The sequence below is a fragment of the Rhinichthys klamathensis genome, unplaced genomic scaffold, assembly GCF_029890125.1.
Source record: "Rhinichthys klamathensis goyatoka isolate OS25496 unplaced genomic scaffold, OSU_Roscu_1.1 h1tg000020l_1, whole genome shotgun sequence".
Taxonomy (NCBI): Eukaryota; Metazoa; Chordata; class Actinopteri; order Cypriniformes; family Leuciscidae; genus Rhinichthys; species Rhinichthys klamathensis.
In genome coordinates, this window is record NW_026606571.1 from 2,848,420 (window position 1) to 2,869,531 (window position 21,112).

A 21,112-nucleotide genomic window follows, 5' to 3' on the forward strand; every position below is an offset into this window, starting at 1 on the left:
TTCGGTCAATTCAAAATGGCGGACATATTTTTATATTTTTAATTTTGTTTCTAGCCCTTATGGTTCAAAAGTTATTAGCATAAACATGAGTGAAACTTTGGACAGTTGTTGGCGCTAGAGGAATTAATTTGGAGACTCAAAATTTGCTATTGACTTTTCAGACTGTCCTCTATCAGTGTGCCAAATTTCATAACTTTCCCGCAAGCGGTTCTTTGGGCTGTCATTAGGGTTGGGTACCGAAACTCGGTGCCAATAGGGAACCGGTTCCGACGTAAACGGTAGTAACCAGACCGAATAAGAACGACAATTTCGGTGCCTGATTTCGGTGCCTGACTTAATTAGGCACACACACACACACGCACAGTCTCTTCTGTCTCGCATGCGCGCTCTTTTTGCAAGGTTTGGCTGCATTTCACGTGTAAAATTACGCGTCAGAACGCCCTCTGGTGTGCTGATAGTCTGAATCCCATATAGAATCAAGCCAATGCATTGGCTAATGGCGCGGGCGCCGCCTCGACGCACTTACGTTGTCAAATTATGTTGGCGCGCGCGCGCCATCTGCTCCTCAGATTTCTCTGCCGAAAAAGGAAGCTGGTCGGCAGCGCGAGGAGCTTGGCAGTTCCCCATTGAGAGAACATAGGTTACACCAGTAACCAGAGATGTTCTCTTTCATAGGTTCACTCAACGCTGCGTAGCTAAGAAGCAGTGGATTTGTAGGCTGCTGTATCACGTGCCGTTTGAACTGACGCGCTACAGCGATCTGTCACATTTCAAAGAGCCAAAACGTTATTTATTGTGTGAATCTCGTAAAAATATTGACAGAATCTGACAGCTGTGGATTTGTTCCATTTCAAAAGTAACCTTCTCTGTCTTGTCTGTCGGTGTCCTCTTTGTCCGCGATTTTTCTTTGCGTGAGAAAATGTGTCAATTGCATGAGTCTCACGGTCAATGCGTGAGAGTTGGCAGCTCTGCCTGCTAGTAATCTCTATTAATCTCCAGTATTATTACATTGTTTGATACAATATTGTTTTATTTGATATTATGTAAATGTGTAAAATGTAATGTAATTTTTTTTTTTTTTATATTGGTTTTATTATTACCATATGTTACTTGTATTTATATTGTTTAAAGATTTAAGTTAATATTGTGTCCAGTTTGGCCCTGTAAATAAAAGGGTATTATTTTTTGATAAAGTGTGTGCTGTTTCGTTTTCTTAAGTACCGTTTCAAGAACCGTTTAAGCACCGGAACCGTTTAAAAAATACCGAGTAGGTACTGGTATCGGATAAAACCCAACCAATACCCAACCCTAGCTGTCATAGACGCCCAGTCGGAAAAATTAATAATATTCTTTGGGAACAGATACAATAGGTGCCTCCGCACCTTCGGTGCTTGGCCCCTAATAATAACAACCAGAAAGTGCCAGCTGCCCCGGTTAGACCTGGTGGCTGAACAACAGAAAGATTGAAGTCTTCAGTATTGAAGCTTGTTTCTTCCACAGAGGGACAGAAGGACATCCAGGTGTTTCCCTGCTAGGTTTACCCATTTCAAAAAAATAAAAATAAACTAGACGAAAGGGTCACAACACCTTACCATATATAATCTCTACATTAATCAAGTGAGAATGTGGCACTCAAATGTGGCATCAGCGAGCTGAGTGTGGCAGAGTGGCGATTCAGACGTCCTTCCAGTTTACCTCCCTGCGATTAAGTGCTCACATATCTGTTCATGCTGAAAGGCAAACATGACCCATAAAGCCCATTTCTACTCAGCTGCGTTCTGCGTTTTATAGTTTAAGGTATCCCAAACCATCCATCAATCCATAGGGCAATGTGACAACACTGTGCCATTTAGTAAGCAGCACAGAGTCATTTCTCATATGCCACAGGTGTAGTATTACCCCTACCACTAGCTGAATACATATTAAAACAGCAATAAAGTAAACAGAAATTTGGTTCAATGGGGCTATCGAGGGAGGTAGTTCGTCTAGTTTATTTTTATTTTTTTGAAATGGGTAAAGGCACATAAATTGCATTAGAAGCATGGAATGATCGAAAACATGCACTCAGGAATACTTCAAGGACTCATTTGTGCAGCAAGGCAACATTTAATTTGGCATATTAATACCAAAGAAAAAAAAAGAAAAAGAAAAAAAAAGGTTGTTCCAGGATTTACATTGGGGGTTCATGACAGAAATTAAGGTAGTCTATCAAAGTCTATCAAACACTATATTAATCACTCATATATGGCTTGTTTTCCAGTGGGCAAATGTATTTAAATGAAACTCAAAGACAGAAACTGTGAAAAAGATGCTTCAATATAAAATGCATGGTTCGTTCAAAAAGCCATATATATTTGAGCTTATTAAATCAATGCTAGACTGGGGATTGAGAGAGTAAAATAATGAAGCATTTAGAAAGTGATGTGTGCTTCACTGGGCCTTACCTGATCTGTGCCACCAGGGGAGTGCCAATCTGTGGCATATTAGGAGAGCAGTATTAATCCTAGCCTGTCTCAAAGCTAGCTTCAAATCAGGAGGAGTCCTTTGTGACTCCTCCATTTCTATTTTCCCTCCTTTGCAATGCATATCCTTTTTAATTTCATCTGAGAGGCGTCCGTGGCTGTCATTGATTTGGTGTGAAACTTCTCTGGTTGCGCTGTGCTGTGCGGCACAGTTCCTCTCCAGGCACTGTGAGCGGTTTTAATTAGAGCACTCTGGGTAAGCACCATGAGGCTCTCCACCTTCCACATAGCAGCCATGGCAACACTCTCTCCAAATGTGCTTTTAATTGAGTGACATCTAATCAGGCCTTGAAATACAACACCGAAGCTAACAAAGCGGGCCAGAGAGGGAAAAGGTCCTGCAAGCCAGCCGACGCTAGGACTGGCGTTCAGGATGTGAACAGCTACTTGGTTCAAAGTTATATGCCTGCTGATGTCAAAAGGGCCAAAAGAATAATATTGCTAATGTGATGGTTTGAAGCTTCCTGAAATTCATGTGAAGAGTGCATGCTCTCAAACAAAAGACAGATATTTTGATGTGTGGAGATTACAGCAGCTCCCATAAGAAAAAGCTTCATGCACAATTCATGAAAGAAGTGTCTTTGCTGGAAATTAATACTTTATATGCATCTGCTTCTACTAATATAAACAGAAACCGGTCTCTTTGTCATTTACGAATGGAAATGCTTTAACAGAAACAATGAATAGACACATCGTCAGACATTCGGTATCCTGTCCGGTGGCCGTGAAGTACCGTGCAGGGAATTATTTGGCTTATCTGGCCCTGAGGCATGACCACAGGGTAACATCTCCCCTCACTCTTACGCTTGCCCCTGAATTTGCTCTTCCAGCGCTCATTTGTATTCCAAGCCTCCGCGGACCATCACATAATCTGCGCTCCCATACCCCACTCCCTCTCTCAATCTTCACTTTCTTCTACGCTCACGTTGCGCCGGCTCCTTCTCTTGTATAAATTCAGGGGATGTTCCACCCTGAGCGCAAAAACAAAGCGGATGACCTTTGTGCGCGAGTGTCATTTGCACAGCAGAAATAAATGAGATTTTAAAAGCCGCTCTGCACGCGCCAACTTGACGCACAGATACGAGGCAGATTGGATCTTATATAGGGCATTATTTTTAATACAGCCTCCAGTTTGGCTGCAGTTCATGTCCAATCCGAAGCCGACAGAGAAAAAGCTAATTGGTGCCATCTTACTAGGAGATGGCCGGGAGATGTGCTCGTATTCAGAGCTTTAGCTAAAATAATTTTTAACTTTGCTTTTAGTTTATATAAAAGGAAAAGTTTAGCCACAATAAGAAAATTGTCCAAACCTGTATGTCAAACAGAAGTTTAGCAGAATCTCTGAATATAAGTCATATGGACCAGTTTTAAATCTTTTGGAGCTGAAAAATCAAATATCCTCATTCACTTACATTAAATCATAAAAAAAGAAGCTTGGAGATGCTGCTATACTTTTCTGTGTTTTTTTCTGTAGAGCTGTGAAAGAAAGAAAGCCATACAGGTTTGGAATGATAAACGGCAACATTAATTACATTTTCAGGTGATATATCGCTTCAACAGGCCACAGATTTCCAGAGTTTCACAAAGTTCCACATTCACTCTCCAGCTTACTCATGTAGCTCAACTTTGTGTAGAAAATGTGAAAAAAGTGAATTCTATAGGTGTTAACATGCACTCATTTTCGTCAATATGAATGAATCCAATCCCATTTCAGATTCAGACATTTCTGTTTATTTGAACCCTAAACTTTTCAATCTGATACACAGCAAATATTTAGTTAATATTCAGTCTCTAATCGATAAATCCACTGACCAGTAAATAAACATATGCGTAAATAAATATGCACATTTATACGAAGTAAAACCTATGTAAACAGAGATCTTATTTTTTTATCCGATTGAGAAGATAATCATATTGAAGAGTTTACATGCTTAGTTTTTTGCTATTGATCAGATTATTTCAGGTTTACACCACCCTTTTCAATCTGACTGAAATTACATTTGGATCAAGCTTAATCGGATCGTTTGAGGTGTTTAGATGAAGGATTTCCAATTCCATTGAGCAGATTATTTGGGTGCATGTAAACATATCTTATGCGGATCTATACATTAATGCTAATTGTGGAGGTGCTAGCCTCCACAATTTTTCTGTGTTCCACCAGAAGAAAGTAGATCTAAAAATCAATGGATGACATCATTGCAATCCTGACATATTATGATGGGAATTGCCTGCCTGCTGAGAGCGACCTCGTGCCCCATCTCTACACTTCCTCTCCCAGAACATTGGCTGACAAGCAGAGCAGACAGCACTCAGTATTCAGCCAAACAAATGAGGGTCAAAAAGAGAAATCCCATCGACACAGGCCTGTTTCCTTGCACAGCATGTATGTGTGACAGTACAGCGTGCTGTGAAGGTGAAGCTTCATACAGCAGGGGAGAGAGAAGCTCTGATAAGGCAGAGTGAGGATACGCATGACCCTGGACACACTTCACGTGTTGGGTGCGGGAACAAGCGGCAGCCACTACATGTAAGAGGACCCGGCTGATCAAGGCAGGCAGACAGAGATAGGAACACGTTAAGGGTCAGCTTGATGGGCACATGTTAGTGCACCCTGGAGGGCATCTGTCGACACACTCGGACCACTGACTGCCGTACAGGATGGGGAAGGAGATGATGTATCTCTCTCATTTTTGAAAGAGGGCAGAAGAGATAAAAAACAGGAATAAATAAAGCATGCATGACAGTGCTTATAATGTTGCTGTGCACGTCCCTGTCTGTTATCTATTACAGTGCACAGACGAGAGGTGACGTTTTCTTTGCTTAGACAAGCAAGACTATAGCACAGGGTGGCAACCTTCAAACTGGCCTCTCACTCAGGCTGCCAACTCACCTCATGTCTAAACCGGGCCCTCACACACTCTGCGTATACGCAACACATACATACAATCAAAGCCTCAGGATTTGTCTGGAGGGAGTTACCATACATCAAATGTTAATTACAGAATTACTACAAGATAACCAGAACATGCTCGAGTTGTTGATATGAGCCATGTAACGGTGTAATTACTGGCTACTGATTGTGCTAAAGCAGCTATAAATGAATTATCCAGCCTTCTATTTATGTCAACTTATAGATTTAGGCACTGCCTGTTGTGGAAGACTGGGGAATTAGAGAGAGAAACAAGAAACAAATAGGCCAATATGCTGAATTCACACGTCTCACAGCAGCACACATTACTCTTCCTATCTCTATCACATAAACACACACATATTGAGAGCTCAAAGAAACACACATAGGATAGCTAAACAGAAGAGGAAGGCTATATCATGAATCATCGTAAGGAATGAATATACATGAGCATGTGTGTGTCATCAACTAGAATGAATGTATGAAAGTAGATTTGACGTGCTACACAGCCAATGATTTTAAAAAAAAAATTGCCTATAGTTTTTAAATTGCATTTAAATTGGATAAATACACTAACATTCAAAAGTTTGGGCTCAGTAAGATTAAGAAATTATTAATTCAGCAATGATGCATTAATCAAGTGACAGAGACGTTTACATTGCTACAAATAAATGTTAAATATTTATTTAATATTATTAATTAATAATAATATTCTGTTCTTTTGAGCTTTCTATCCATCTAATAACACTGAAAAAAATATATCATGTTTCCACAAAAAAAAATATTAAAAATAATGGCTGCTAAAAATTCAGCTTTGCCACCACAGGAATAAATTACATGTTACCTGTGAAAAATATTCAAATAGAAAACAGTTATTTTAAAGTGTTATATTTCACAGTATTATTTCACAATATAATATTATCTCTCTTTATTACTATTTTATAATATTTCACATATAATAACTCACAATTACATATCTCACAAAAAACATTAATGCAACCTTGGTGTGCATAAGAAACTTCTTTCAAAAAATTGTTATCTTACCAACCCCTAACTTTTGAACGATAGTGTATATTACAATTCTTTTTCACAATTGCAATATTGTATCTAACACATATTTTTAAATTGTTATTGTTTATGTGTTCTTTCATATAATTTTCTACAGTTCGATTAATAAAAACTGCACTGATACTGAAAATCTGTGCAGTCAGAGCCACTTCTATGGGGCACTTAATGGACAAATGTGAAGCGAACCACTGAAGAGATTGAAACTGATACAGTAGATTCATTCTCTTTCTCCCTGACACGCAAAGTCACGTATCCCACCGTTTCAATCGTGATCCAATTATGATATCGCAATGCACTGCGATGTGTATCGTTTTGTGAGGTAGTTGGCGATACCCAGTGTAGCCTTGAGCTTTCAGCTGATTGGTCAGTGTTAAGTGTACATTCTGAGGTGAAGTTTTAACACTTCCAGTGCAGACAGCATCAAGACATTGATGTGTCTATACTGTTACTGGAAGCATTGAAGCTTCGACGGGTACTTGCATGCACAGTATAAGTAACACGTTACATGGGATGAAAAATGGGAGAGAAATGGAAAATTGTGAAAGAAATAGAAAGGTGTATTTAAAAAAAATATATGATATGGTTACCAAGAGTATGCAGGAGGTCAGGGGTCAAGGTCAACATAAACAGCAAAACCGGAAAACATGGCAGCGGCATTGATGTGTCTGTGGAAATAAATATAATAATAAATCAGTGAATGAATCAGAAAAGTACTCAATGAAGTGATTGCACATGGCCAAGCAGTCCAAAGCTCCACTCTAGAAAACTCATACAGCAGAATAATCCACAAATAAATGAAGACTCCCAGTAGAGAGAGCAGACAATGTGAGTGAAGTATTCAAAAAAATTAGACAGAATCTTTTTATCATCCTGGACTGAAGGGGCAAGTCATAATTTCACTTTTCTATATTTAAAATCACTCTAGAAGACTAGCTGAATTATACGAGGGCTCTGCTATAATTTCTAACAAAAACACACTTGTTCTGGCACAAATTAACCACTAAGACATCTCTGAGGTGACATTTCATACCTGCAATAATATTATAGAACATGCACCCACCACCACATATTTCAGAGAAGTGCATACTGATATAAAAAGGATGATGCATGTTCCCTACCCTACATTCATTCTACCTACCGGCCAACACATACAGAGGCAATCAAAGTATTTCCAGAAAAATGTGAAGAAGGTAGGACATTGCTAGCGGAGCACCTTAGAGCTCATTACACCGGAGCATTGCTATGCAGTTAAAAGGTCTAATGGGTAGTTCCTAGAAGGCCTGGGCAATAAAGCTAAATAAAATGTATATTTATAGTCTTCAGTCGATATTCAATATTAAGACTATGGTTCTTTATTTATTTTTAATAATAAAAAGCATAATTGTAACCATTGTAGCCAATTACACAAATAATGTTTAATACAACAAGTGAAATACAATAAGCTTCTAATGAAAATGATTGAGGCATGTTTCCCATACTATTTTTCACTAAATGCAAATAAGGAAGATTTATCTTTCATTTTCATTTTCATTATGCACCTATAACAAAAAAGCCATATTTGCCTGCTTGAGCTTTTAATAAAACATTTTAATTTATGAACAATGAACATTAAATGATGATGCAAGCAAATTGCTAAATTAGTATTTTTTTATTTAAATGGAGAGTTTTACTTAATTAACTGAACATAACAACCCATTTATTCTTCTGAAGTTTGTATCAGAGATGCTCATCTCTCTTATACATGAATCAAGTCTCATTATTGAATCAGGAGAAGACAGGGGATTAGTTTAATGGACGACTAGAGATGCACCGATACTAAATTTCTCAGCCAATATTGATAGCTAATTATTCAGATTAAAATTAGAACAGATTGAGATTTTCTTAAGGAAAATAATCTTTCCCAACTAATGCTATAAACTATACAGGGAACTCTTTAATTTGATACATGGCTAAAATATTAGAGGTTCAAATTTACAGAGACCAAACTATTATACTCAACTGCTATTTACTTTCATAAATAATTACACTAAAATAAAAACTGAAAGGTTTGTATACAACTCAGTTGCACATAATTATATTCATAAACACTTGTCTTAATGACAAATTTATTCAAACATACATATTTATACCACGGCCTGTTTAAATACTCGATTCTGATTGGCTGGAAGGTGTGCAGTAAAACCGTTTAATGCACAGGTAGTTCCAGTCAGTTTGATTACAGTTCGAAATTAATCCGCTACTATAAACATTGGTAACCATAGTAACAGAGTTACACTTGCAAAAGAGTGAGAGAGAGAGACACATATGAAAACGTTAGGTAGGCTCAGAGCCATAGAGAGAAAGAGTTGCGACGCTCTTTGATCGCTCGCGATGGCTGTCACGTGGTTCATGTAAACCCCAATAGTTCCAAAACATACGCGGGCTGTCATGTTCTTCTATGGGACAGACAGCAGCGATTGCATTATTGACCGGTAAATATAAAATAAAACACACACCCAAGTACTTTTTCAGCTGTTACTGCATTATTGCATTTTGTTAATGTCAGTTATGCATTTGGAGAGGCAGGGTGACAACGAAATAGCCTACTATACTGTATATTACTTAGATACGTTTTAGGCTCTTTTTTTTTTTTTTTGAGGGAAAAGACAGAGCTAGATAAGATCGAAGACGACAAAGATGAGGTCAATACGAAAAAGACAACTAAATGGGCAGTTAACACTTTCAGTGACTTGTTGCGCCAAAGACAGAACAATTGTGATTTCGAGACCTAACGTTACTCTGCTTCTCTTTTAAATGAGACATTTCGGGAGTTTTATGCCTCTGTTCAGTCTACCGCTGGACGCGAATACAGTGTTGCAAGTTTGATGCGTCTCAGAGCAGGTATAAACCGTCACATTACAAAATACAACATCATAAGGGATAAAGACTTCAAGTCAAGCAATGCCGTCTTTAAATCAGTTTTAAAGCGCTACAGGAAAAATGGAAAAGACACCAGCGTTCATCATCCGCGTAAGAAAAGTTTGGTTTGACATACAGCTAATTCATTTAAATAAATGACATGATTAGTTCAAATAAAGATTGCCTTGTCACTGTCAGTGTTGCCTATCATTCATAAATAATTTTAATAAATCCATGAATCATTAAGTTAGCTATAGGCCTATGCTTAAGCAACGAGGGGACTGTAGACTTTAAAGAAGAGACGCTCACTCGCGCACGCATCTCTCTCTCTCTCTCTCTCTTTCTTCTCTTTCAGTTCTCTGTCTCTCTCTTTTAATAATGAATTTAAATAAATGTGATAATTCATTCAAATAAAAGCAATCCGATGGCTCTACTTTATTTAAAGCGGACGGAGTGCTAGAACTAACGAGCCGTAACTAAAGAAAATAACCATCATTTTTACACGTCTGTTAAAAAAATTACATTGTAAACATCAGTTACAGCTTTAACTTCTTATTAACTTGGCAAATAACCGAGGTATAAGCGGGATAATCCACGGCTAGCCATGCATTAAAGGATTTTAATGCACGACGTAGAGGCGAAGAACCACCCGACGCGAAGCGGAGGGTGGTTGCCTCTACGTCGTGCATTAAAATTATTATCCCTTACATAAAAATTTTTTATTAAAATTATTATTAAAATTATTATCCCTTACATAATTAACAGTTAATAAGCTTCTTGTTAACTAACGAACTGTGACCATTGGATAATTTTCCTGAGGTAAATGCAACGTTAAGTGATATATTGTTCACAAGCTGTTTTAATGACGTAAAATATGGCTGCACGATTAACCAAAATTAAACTGATTTGGCTTAGTACAATTATGAAATCGCAAAGGCTGAAATTTTGAATTAAATATGTGTAAATACGGCCTCATCTCTGCAAACACTGTTTGAGTCACTTATAATGTGCATTTGAAAAAGCAACACACGCCGAACATCTTTCCAAACTTGTAATGAGAAGCCTTTACAAACCTGTTGTCCAACAAAAGCAAACTTTTAATGAAGTTTTTACCACAAACTCTAGTTACTGAAATAACTTACTTTTGTGATCTGACATGGCTTCATATCACAGAATGAGGGAGAAAAAGGAAAAATTTTCCTTTTCTCTAAAGAAATTTCAAGTAAACGTATGAAAATGCATACGTTTTTCTCTAGGTGTACAGTTTTTATTCTCACTGGATACATAAGGTTTTATGCAACAAAAAGAAACATAAAAATAAAACATAAAAAACATAGGCTAAATACTCAATATATCGACTAATCCTAGTTGCTAAGTGGTTTCTTACTTGCCCAAATCAAAAGAGCCAAGTCTCTATGATATTCTGGTGACTCTACATATATTTTCTCAACAAGCTGCACAATTGTATCATTCCTTTTTTGTAGTACAAACATTGTGGGGCAAATTGCATGAGCCATTTTAACAACCACAAAAAAAGATCCGTCCTTGTAAATTGTAACGATGATGCTTTTGAAAGACTGTTTTAAATGATAAGAGAAGCAATTTATATTGACATGAAAAACTCATTTTCCCTCATCACCATCATCTCACTCTCATTGGCATTGTGTATTTATAATCCTCTCATGATTGAAATCTTAAACCCAGATCAATCCACGCCATGCAATAGTAAACTGATCAATATATCAGATTAACAACTGAACATTAAAAAATTAAAACTTGAACTTAAAACTAAAACACAGCAGATTTGCATCAGCAAAGGATTTATATGAGGTGAGCATGAATTTCAATATCATGTTGGGCATGAAGTAAACGATGAAGTAAAGGTAAAACGTATTAAAGCATTTTTGAAGTACCGGTAAGTCTCTTATATTGTTTTCTCTAGAGTACATTCTATGAAAAAATAAATAAAAACTCTTCTCAATCTGAGGATTCAGCTTTATCCAGTCTGGGTCAATCGAATCACAGACCTTGCCACTCTCTCTCCTCTATCACTGGTTGAAAGGGGAACCAAAAAAAAAAAAACTAAGTCTGAAGGCTTTTTACCTTTACCCTGCTTCATTTGGGTCAGGTTCACACTGCTGCTCTGTCATTGCTTCAACAGTCAAAGACTACAGACAGCTAAAATGTGAACTGGCTAAAAGAAACCGGAACACAGGAGAGGATGTGAGTGTGCAGCAGAGACAAAGCAATTCCAGCCCCATTAAACATGAGCTAATCATCAAAGACAAATTACACTTCAGTGGGATATGTAAATTCCAAATGAGATGCAAGTCATCAAAAGATATGCACAATTATATTTGGTAACTTCAAGTGGAAGGAGTCTACTTTCAAACCTAGTTTCCAGACAATGACACAAGCCTCCCTTGATTGTATTAATAGGCTTTCTGCACATCAGCCATGACACGTACCTTCGCCTGCAATCTATCTCTTCTTCGATGGATTATACTCCCCATCAGATGAAATGCAGTTAGTTTAAAATGGAGAAGCACGCAGACACAATTACCCATTCTATAGGGATTCACTAAAGAGCTGATCGATGCACATAGTATAGCAGGTTCAATTCCTTTCCTTTGCCCAAAATATTTATTCAGAGGATGTTCCACGGGGATCAAAACTATTAAATTCAAACAAAGTGTGCCCACGAATATTGTCTTTAGGGAGTGAGAGAGAAAGAGAGCAAGAGCATGTAAGAGAGATAAAGCGCCAAAATAGAAAGAAAAAGAGAGAGATGCAATGAAATGCACATTCCTGTGTTCATTCCCAGTCTATCAATAACAAAAGTGACACTAGATGTACCATGAGGAAAGGGATATTGAACAAAATTGCAAGTGCAGTGATAGAAGAACAAATTAGAGAGAATGAGAGTTTAGTGAAGGTCAGAACTCTAGGGGAAAACAGCAATGTTGGCACAGCACCTCGAGAGACGCGACTGATGGCTCACCTTCGACTCTGAGACACACGCACCCTTACATCACTATTCTTAAAAGCACTGTTCAGTCTATAATATCAGTCAGATGCCTTACAGGGGCCAGTTTTCCACATGGTATTTCATACATTTGGAGTTATTATATACCATTTGAGGTCAAACTGATGGATTTAAAATTCTATAGATGAAAATGTATAACCTAAAAGCTATTTGATGCCTCTCCCCCAATCCACCACCACCACACACAGCCTCAATCCCCTAAAAACATGATGGGGCTTATCAAGGGAGAACAGCATGCAGATACTGTCAGACCTGCTTTCAAGTAATCCGTATTAAAGAACTGAGATTTTCACAGTAAAACGGTCCCATCCCCTCTCCTTCCCAATAAGCCTTGCAAGGGTGCCCAATGCGCCTTTGTAGGTTCTACTGATCTCTTTGGGCATTTGGCACTTTTAAATCAAAGGCTAGGTGTATCATTTTACTCCACTGCTTTAAAATCACACAATCTGGATGTTCCTGTGGAGATGACTAGATGAGCTTCCATCCAGCCATCTTTGGAAAGGTCACAGAGAGGTATCAGATCTGCATCCTAAAGCTCAGCTTTTGACATGCAATCCCATTATCAAATGGAAGTATTTGGAGCAGGATTTTCATTATTATGTGTCAGAAGAAGGCAGGAGAATTCAAATTCTTATTCAACAACTGAAATGTTTGCATGACACTTCTGTGGGTTCTGAAAAAAAGTGAATGAGCGTCAACCTGGAGGCCGGATTATTAATTATTAAATAAGTACAGAAAGGGTAATTTATGCATAAAATCTATTTAGTGTTGGTGTCCTTGATAATTTAACATTCTTGAAATAGAGTCTTTTGTCAGCACAAGCACCAGCAAAAACTGTATTCTCCTTCCATCTGCATCATTTAAAGAAAGTTCCACATATATACCTAGTATATTGTTGCACTAATTTTGTTCCCATCAATTTTCAATGAAACATATTATTATTAATAACAATAAATTATTATTATTAATATATTCCTCTTTTACATGAGGATAAGAAAAGATAATGCAGATCCTAATAATCTGTTGCAAAAAAAAAAATTACAAGTTAGTTCCACTTTCTCCTAGATGTTTTGATAGCCCAATGCAGCCTCAGGAATGGAGGGGACCCCAGTAAGGGCCCTGCACAGAGCATAGTTCCTAGCCTATATTGGAGCTGTCACATGTGTGTTTGGAGCTGGGAGGCAGACACGCAATTTTAGCAATGTAGTGAGAATCAATACCCTATCACAGTCCTTGTGTGGAGTGCACCATCCTTCAGATGCAGCGTAATTTATATTGTTTTTGCCCCCATGCAAACAGCCCAAAGAGGGAATACAAGCATAGCACAAGAAGATGAACAATGTCTGCACAGAGGGGCTCATCACAGAACATGGATAAGAGTTAATGCACAGTGTCTCTTACCAATGCAAGCCTTAAATACCCAGGATACATCACTTTATTTGGAGCTAAATGCACTGTTTAGCAGGGAATGCCTTGCCAGTTGGTTTCACTGAGATCGGTGTTGTTCAATAAAAAGCCCAGACTTGGCTTCAGTTGTCCCTTCAAACACCCAGACTTGGCTTCAGTTGTCCCTTCATTGTTTTGCCTCTTAAAAAAAAAACGCAATTATTAGAATTTGTCTCTTGTCAGGGTTTGTCTATCAGTAGATATGGATGCATTTCTATTAAAGGTATAAAATGGACTATTGTTCCATCAAAAAGTTTGTGATGCCTCTATTATGTCTCTCCAAAAGAAGGCTGGAATTTCTCTCTGCAATTTGCATTTCTATTGTAGGAGAACATCTGAACAGGAATGAAAATAAATGAGATGCTGCAACGATTTAAATTGGCTTTATCTGGACATTAGCAGGGACAAAATTAGAGTGTTTTTCTCATGAAAGCCTGCATCCACAGATGTCCAAATCTGACAGATACAACACCTCATTCAAACTATTGATCATGCCCCTTAGAAAATGATTTTTACAAAACACACACACATTTGTTATTGGTCCCAAACAAATTAAACTGCCCCCCAAAAAAACTTCTGACCTCAAACAAGTGGATAAAATTTTATTCTGCTTGGTCATTTACAGCCAGCGTTGCACAGTTCTTATAATTCCTTTGTGGTGTTAATGAACCATGTGATCCTGCATTAGCTAGAGCCAATATCAGACTACAATAGCCTCCCTGAAACCATTAAGCCAATAATTTAGTTGATTCCATCTCATCTACCAGGAACAATATTCAGACATCCAAAATTACATCAGCAAGATCTGAAAGGGAATAAAAAGTTGCCATGGTAGCATGAGAACTAAAATCTCTGCTTGTTGACCCAGAACGGCAGGTGTCTCAGAATCAGATCAGGGCAAGAGATGAGGCTGTTACCAGCCCAATCCCAGCATTAAGGCTGGGATCATAATGGAGGTGGTAATGACACAGCAACTCTGCCCCCAGCCACAGGGTCTTCATACCATCCAGTCTCCCTCTGTCTGCTTATCAATCAGAAAATACAGTTTTTTGCACTCGCACACTTTTTAGAGAACTTTTTCACTGTTGTGGGGGATAACAGACTCTCCAGGTGACCAGAATACTTTAAAAACCATGCCAAGTAACCAGGCTTAATTTAATGCTAGTCTCTCATCCCTTCACCACAGTGCTCTAAAACAAACCACAGCCTGATCTCCATGGGTGACCCTGTGGCCAGAGAGAAGTCCACCATGCTTGTTCTATATACTTTATCTAATTCTATTTGGACACAAAACCATGCAACCTAGACAGTAGGCTACATATAATTTGGCTTATGATCTCGTGAGACTTTTTTCCTGTCTCCTGTCTCCTGTCTCCCAATACACTCCTTTTCATTCACTCTTTTCTCATGAGCTATCTAAGTTTACCATGTAGTGAATAGTTGAGTGACTGAAGGAGTCAGCAGTTTTGAACACCGTATATGCATGAATGCGTAAAACGCCTCTCACAACGGCGGCAAGATGTCATTGTAGACATGAGCAGAGGCAAAATTTCCATTTTCTTAACCTCTCTTTCCACAATGACAACTACTCTCCGTTGCTGTGTAAGAAAGTGTCTTGGCATCATTCTGACGCTTACATTACGACTACAAATACATTGAATATTGACTATATTTTCTAAACAATTGGATCAGACTTCATCATTTTGCAAAATGACAGTGTGGAATAGTCAGTCCTAAAGACCAGATTTAAAAAGCAAATCTTGCAGTATGAACAAATCTAATGATATTCTGGTCTCTAGATATGGCTTGAGTGATAAAGATTAGTGTTGTTTGCCTTGTTCCATAAGATGTCTGTACAGTCATGCGTTGCTACTATCTTTTAGGTGAAGCACTGACCAAATCACAACACAAAATCAGTCAGGCATGTGTGAGAAAACATGCACATTTACAATCCCTTCACATCCTGCAAATACACCAATTTGCATCTGTCTTGAAACCACAACCTCAGAGTAAAAAACTGTCAACTTCCCTCTTGCCACGCTAATGACTCTGAGACCAAAGTCAACTTGAAAGCCTCAAAATAATAATCATTATTCATCATGTCAAGGAAATAAATTAAATGAGTTGACTATAACACGTGTTAAGATTTATAAATGAAGTAAAAGGGAGTGAATAAACAAGAATTTTCTATATCCTACCCTATGCAAACCGTAAATTAAACAGGTACACCTTAACCTTCCATGTGCCTTTAGGGCACAGCTGACTGGCAAATCCTGCTCTCACTGAATCATATGTAACATTTAGAGAGAGGTATAAACAGCCAAGGACTAACTTTGACAAAACAGCACTTCCACTATTCTCTCCCTAGACAATATGTCTGAAACCTGCATTTAATACAGCAACTTGCAAGTGCTTGCCTTGTCATGTGTAAAAAGGAAAAAAAGAGACCGTATCAGTGTACAGATGCCAAAATATAAGATGCTACAAGATGTATAAACACAAACCAATATTTCCTCTGCTGATACAAATATACATTCCACCATCCGGTGCGCTGTCTAATGTCAACAGACAGAACATCCACAGAACACACAGAGCAATCAGTCCTGAAAAATACACAAGCTGTCCTAGATAAGAGCCAAACAAAATCGTTTTAAAGGAATAGTTCACCCAAAAATGAGAACATTGTCATTTGCTCACCCTCATGTCATTTCAAATCTGTACTTTAGAAATTCAGTAGATGCAAAAGTAAAACTTGCTCTTTTACAAATAATAGAAGAATCATAAAATTGGTTTATACTAGGGATGTGCACTAACATTCGAATTTTCGATTATTTGATCTGTAATTATTATTCGAAAAATAAAATACTATTTGAATGTTATTCGAATTACTATGTTGCTTTGCTGGCCGTTAATGCAGTGAATCCATGATAAATCCCAAGCACTAACTCGCAGTTATAATTAATGCACTGGGTGGCGCTGTGGAGTGTGTTGATCACATAATTTCGGTAAGCTATGGTATGTAGTATAAAAGTTGTATAGAACACTTTTATCATATGTTAGTTGTGCCTTTTTCAAGCTTGAAAGCTTCAGTTCACATTCTTTGTAATTTAGTTAACCTGTTTTGTGTGATGATGGCATGAGTGGGCAGCTCTTGTTTATGTGCAATATTTGCATGTGCACATGTATATGTGAGCGATTGCTTGTGTGCGTGTTTGTGTACCGTCCAGATGGAGCAGGGCATTGCTGCACAGTATGAGTGCCCATGGTATGAGCTGTCATTTATGGCATGCACCTGCCCTGCACACATCAACCGTTCCCACTTTCTCTAATTCTGGAGCCACACACTGTGAGCACTTCAGCACTGGAGAACAGCCTCAGAGAGCCAGAGTATCCATCAATGTAAAATTATATACAGCCTTACACTGAACCCTCAAATACTGCTGTACTCCAAATATAGCCTCAATACATCACTTTAGTAGAATTAAATATGCCACTATTAACACAATTTAAATTTTAGATTTTTTTTGTACCTTTCAAGCGAAGTTAAGTTTTTCCAAGGAAAGGGGTCAAAGTAAGGTAAGAACATACTTTTCAGTTTTTCAGTCTGTGATGTTATTCTGAATTTGAGGTGGGCAGTAGGATCAAAACAGCCTAAATGGCAGAAGATATTTTATTTGGATTAAAACATTTAATCTTTAAACATTGGTTTTACATCAGTCAAAACCACAACCTTCACAGTAACATATGGCCTATTGTATTACTATCAAATGTGGAGAACTTGACAACATGGCTGTGTTTCATACTGTAATGTAGAGAACAGCAACCTAACAACATTTTGGGGCATCAAAGGCACTTTTGAACATCTGAACACCTATAATGCCCAAAACTGCTGTCTAGGTTGGCAGCTCACTGTATTTTGAAACTGGCAGAGTGTCACAAAAAATACTGCCTTGTTAATCAATACACAAGAGCTCCTACAGGTTACACTCTTCGACACCCTTCATAATTATGTACATTATCTCAATCATATCAGATGTATTTCTGAGTTCAGAGTTACTCATCCTCCTCAAGAGCTTAGTAATGTTAAATATTCATTCCCACTTTATTGTCTTCTATGTCGCCTCACTCCTGAACCAAGACAAGATAAATGTGTGTATGCGTGTTAACATTTAAGAGCAAAAGATGTGGTCTGAGGTGACCGGGCTTCAATGTAACTTTTCAATCTAGCCACCCCGTCTGCGTACACTGTGTTGGGTCTATTGCACTTAAGTGTTCCATCACTAAATGCTATCCAGGAGGCAGTGGAGGAAACAGGGCCATTACAGGTAAAAATGAAAGAAAAATCATTGTGCTGTGATTGATGGGCCCATTCCTCTCAGAGATAAGCCACTGCTTCACTCTCAAGAACTGCAACTGACAAAATTCTTCTCGCCATCGTATGGGGTTATTATATGCAATTCTTTTAAAATTACACTTTTATACTCCAAAATATATAAATAAAATAAAGCGGCATCAACAAGCAGAGGACAAGGGCATGTAATGTAAAGGAGAGAGAGACACAAATTTACTTTTAATTCATTGTTTGTTTTTACCTTGATAATACCAAGCAATGTGACAAGAATAAATAAAAATCTGGCCCAACTGACCTTGAGAAGTCTGAAGTTCTATTCGTTGGAGGAGATGAACTGCCATAATAAAACCGTTACTAATTCATCTCTAATCTCTTATCCAAACAGTGAGAAGAGAGAAGGTGAGGGAAAAAAGCAAAAAAGCAATTCTCGACTTCATCTTGGAGAAGGACCTCCAACTGTCAGTGAACCACTGTACATTTAAGTGGAAGGAGTACCATCAGGCTGGGCATCATTAGAACAAACTACAGACTATGTGTATCAAATACAGGAGACAAATAAGAGACCAGATTCATTTACCTCACATCAGCCTCCCTTGCTACTAAAAGCAACAGTCATACATCTAAAAGACATTTAACATACATGTTATAAAATCACCATTATGAAATCACTAAATTAATCACATTGGGGTTTTTTGTTCTTTTTTTCTTCAATTGATATTCACATGCCAGCAAGAGATCGAATCAAGACTAAATGACAAATGTAGTTAATAAACAGAGTTCCCACCACTATTGACCATTCACAATTGTCATTCTTGATTACTGGATGTGGATTTTCAATAATAGCTGGGGCATATTTCCAATTGAATGTCAGGTACTAATTCTTAGAATTTATAAATATGAACTGTTACACTTTAATCATACAAATGTCAGTAGCCAAGAAATGTCCTGATATTTGAATGTAGCACATGGTCCCTATCCTTAAACAGTGAAATATTCTATAGCATACCCGGAAAATTTATATTCACTATTAAAATTCATGAATTTTCCATCATGTTTCCAGACCTGGAAATCACAACTTTAAAATTCCTTGACATTTCCCCTTTTTTCAATGACCATGGGAAGCCTTACAGAAACATTAATATAGAAATCGATGTACTCTTCAAAGTAGTAATTTTCGAACGGTCAATATTCAGATCAATTCAGATCTTTTTTAAAGAGATTTTTAAAATCAAAATAACAGTCAAGTGATTACTTTTTTTTTTAAATAAGTCACACCAGCACATCCATGCTTCTTAAAAATGTAAGCCTAGATAAGAACATGCAGAGCAGTTTGTCTATATTTGGGCTCCAGACTGGCAAAGTAGGTTTAATCAAGTGTTACTTCAGAGGACTGTCACTGACAGTGAGTGACACATTTATCCCATCTGTTACATAAGCCAAGCTTCCTGAGTTAAGCTCAATTCCAACAAAGAATGAAAAAAAATCTTTCTAGGTTTTTTTTCTCCTCTGTTCAAAGTTCCAGGAAACTAATTTCCTTGACAGACAAGCGCTCCATAATAGATGGAACACTTCCCACACATTAAAAGAATGGAGTTCGAAAACAACAAAGACAGGAGCCGTTTTAAACATCCAATCTCACATTTCACATTGTCACAGTGCAAAACACTCTCATCAAAGGCCATTGATTTTCCATTCCAGAGCAAATGATGATTAAGGCAAATCAGGCCTTTGTTTCATAGCTCAGAGTCTTCATTTCTGAATTTAGTGGCACTCTGGGTATTTCCCACAAAAAGCCTGCTGAGAGAATAAAAAAAGAGGTCTTGGGGAAAAAAACATCTGATGCCTTTTTTGTCACTACAGAACAGGAAAAAAAAAGTTTTGTGTGTGTGTACACAGCGCCGTTCAAAGGTTTGGGATCGGTATGTTTTTTAACGTTTTTAAAAGTAGTCTTTTATGCTTACCAAGGCTGCCTTTATTTGATTAAAAAAACAAAACAGTAATATTGTGAAATATTGTGAATATATTTTAAAAAGTAATTTATTCTTGTGATGCAAAGCTGAATTCTCAGCATGATCATTACTCCAGTCTTCAGTGTCACATGATCCTTCAGAAATCAAGGATCAAAACGTTAGATTAATAACCGGGGGAAAAAAACGTTAGATTAATTAGCTGCGCAGTACTTGGTAGCCTTATCCGCCTAAATGAATTATAAATAAACATAAAAACTAGTAGGCTATTTGCAGTATATTAAATCGTTGACACTTCGAAAATGACACTTCCGAGTCTGTCGGCTCTGACAGCGTTGCATCACGTGTCACTGCGCAATATTATAGCTAGCCTATGATTTCCGAAAATAGTACTGTCAACTAGTGATATCAGCACAAGAACTATTGAGGAATATGCGACATAATTTAAACAATTGTTTATGTCATACGTTATAATAACTGACAGACACTATCATTTCAGCCGTGTCCTCGCACAGAGCGAGGCTGAAGCTTCGCGGCTGAGAGACACGAATAGACAATTAACTTAAAGCATTTACTCTTAAACACAAAAGGCACGTCCACTTTAATAAAAAAAATAAACGAGAGCAGAAACGAAATAGTGCATAACTGAAAAATAAAGCATAGGCTCAAAAGAAATACAAACAGTGGGCACAGCGCAATTGTGCATTAGGTTTCGGCATTGGGTTGGGCTAATCCAAAAAAAAAGTGAAAACAAAGGGGGTGTTCTGAAGACAGACTGTTACCTGTGAAACAGGGGTGTCCTGAAAACACCCCCATTAGAAATTAGTGCTTTCCACCTGATGAAATTAACATGGCAACAAATCAACCAATCAGAATTGGTCGAGCCAGAACGTATCGACCAATAAA

At 37.8% G+C, this 21,112-nt stretch overlaps 1 protein-coding gene across 13 annotated transcripts in view; it reads right to left on the reverse strand.

The window, feature by feature from the left end:
- The window catches only part of camta1a (calmodulin binding transcription activator 1a), a 496,299-nt gene that overhangs the window by 391,285 nt on the left and 83,902 nt on the right, over positions 1-21,112 (reverse strand). The window contains exon 2 of one of the 13 annotated variants that reach the window (XM_056239717.1): positions 7,086-7,163. The exons of the other annotated variants lie outside the window; for them this stretch is intronic. The gene's annotated coding sequence lies outside the window, so the exon portion shown is untranslated. The remainder of the gene's footprint in view (positions 1-7,085; positions 7,164-21,112) is intronic. 13 annotated transcript variants of the gene reach the window in all.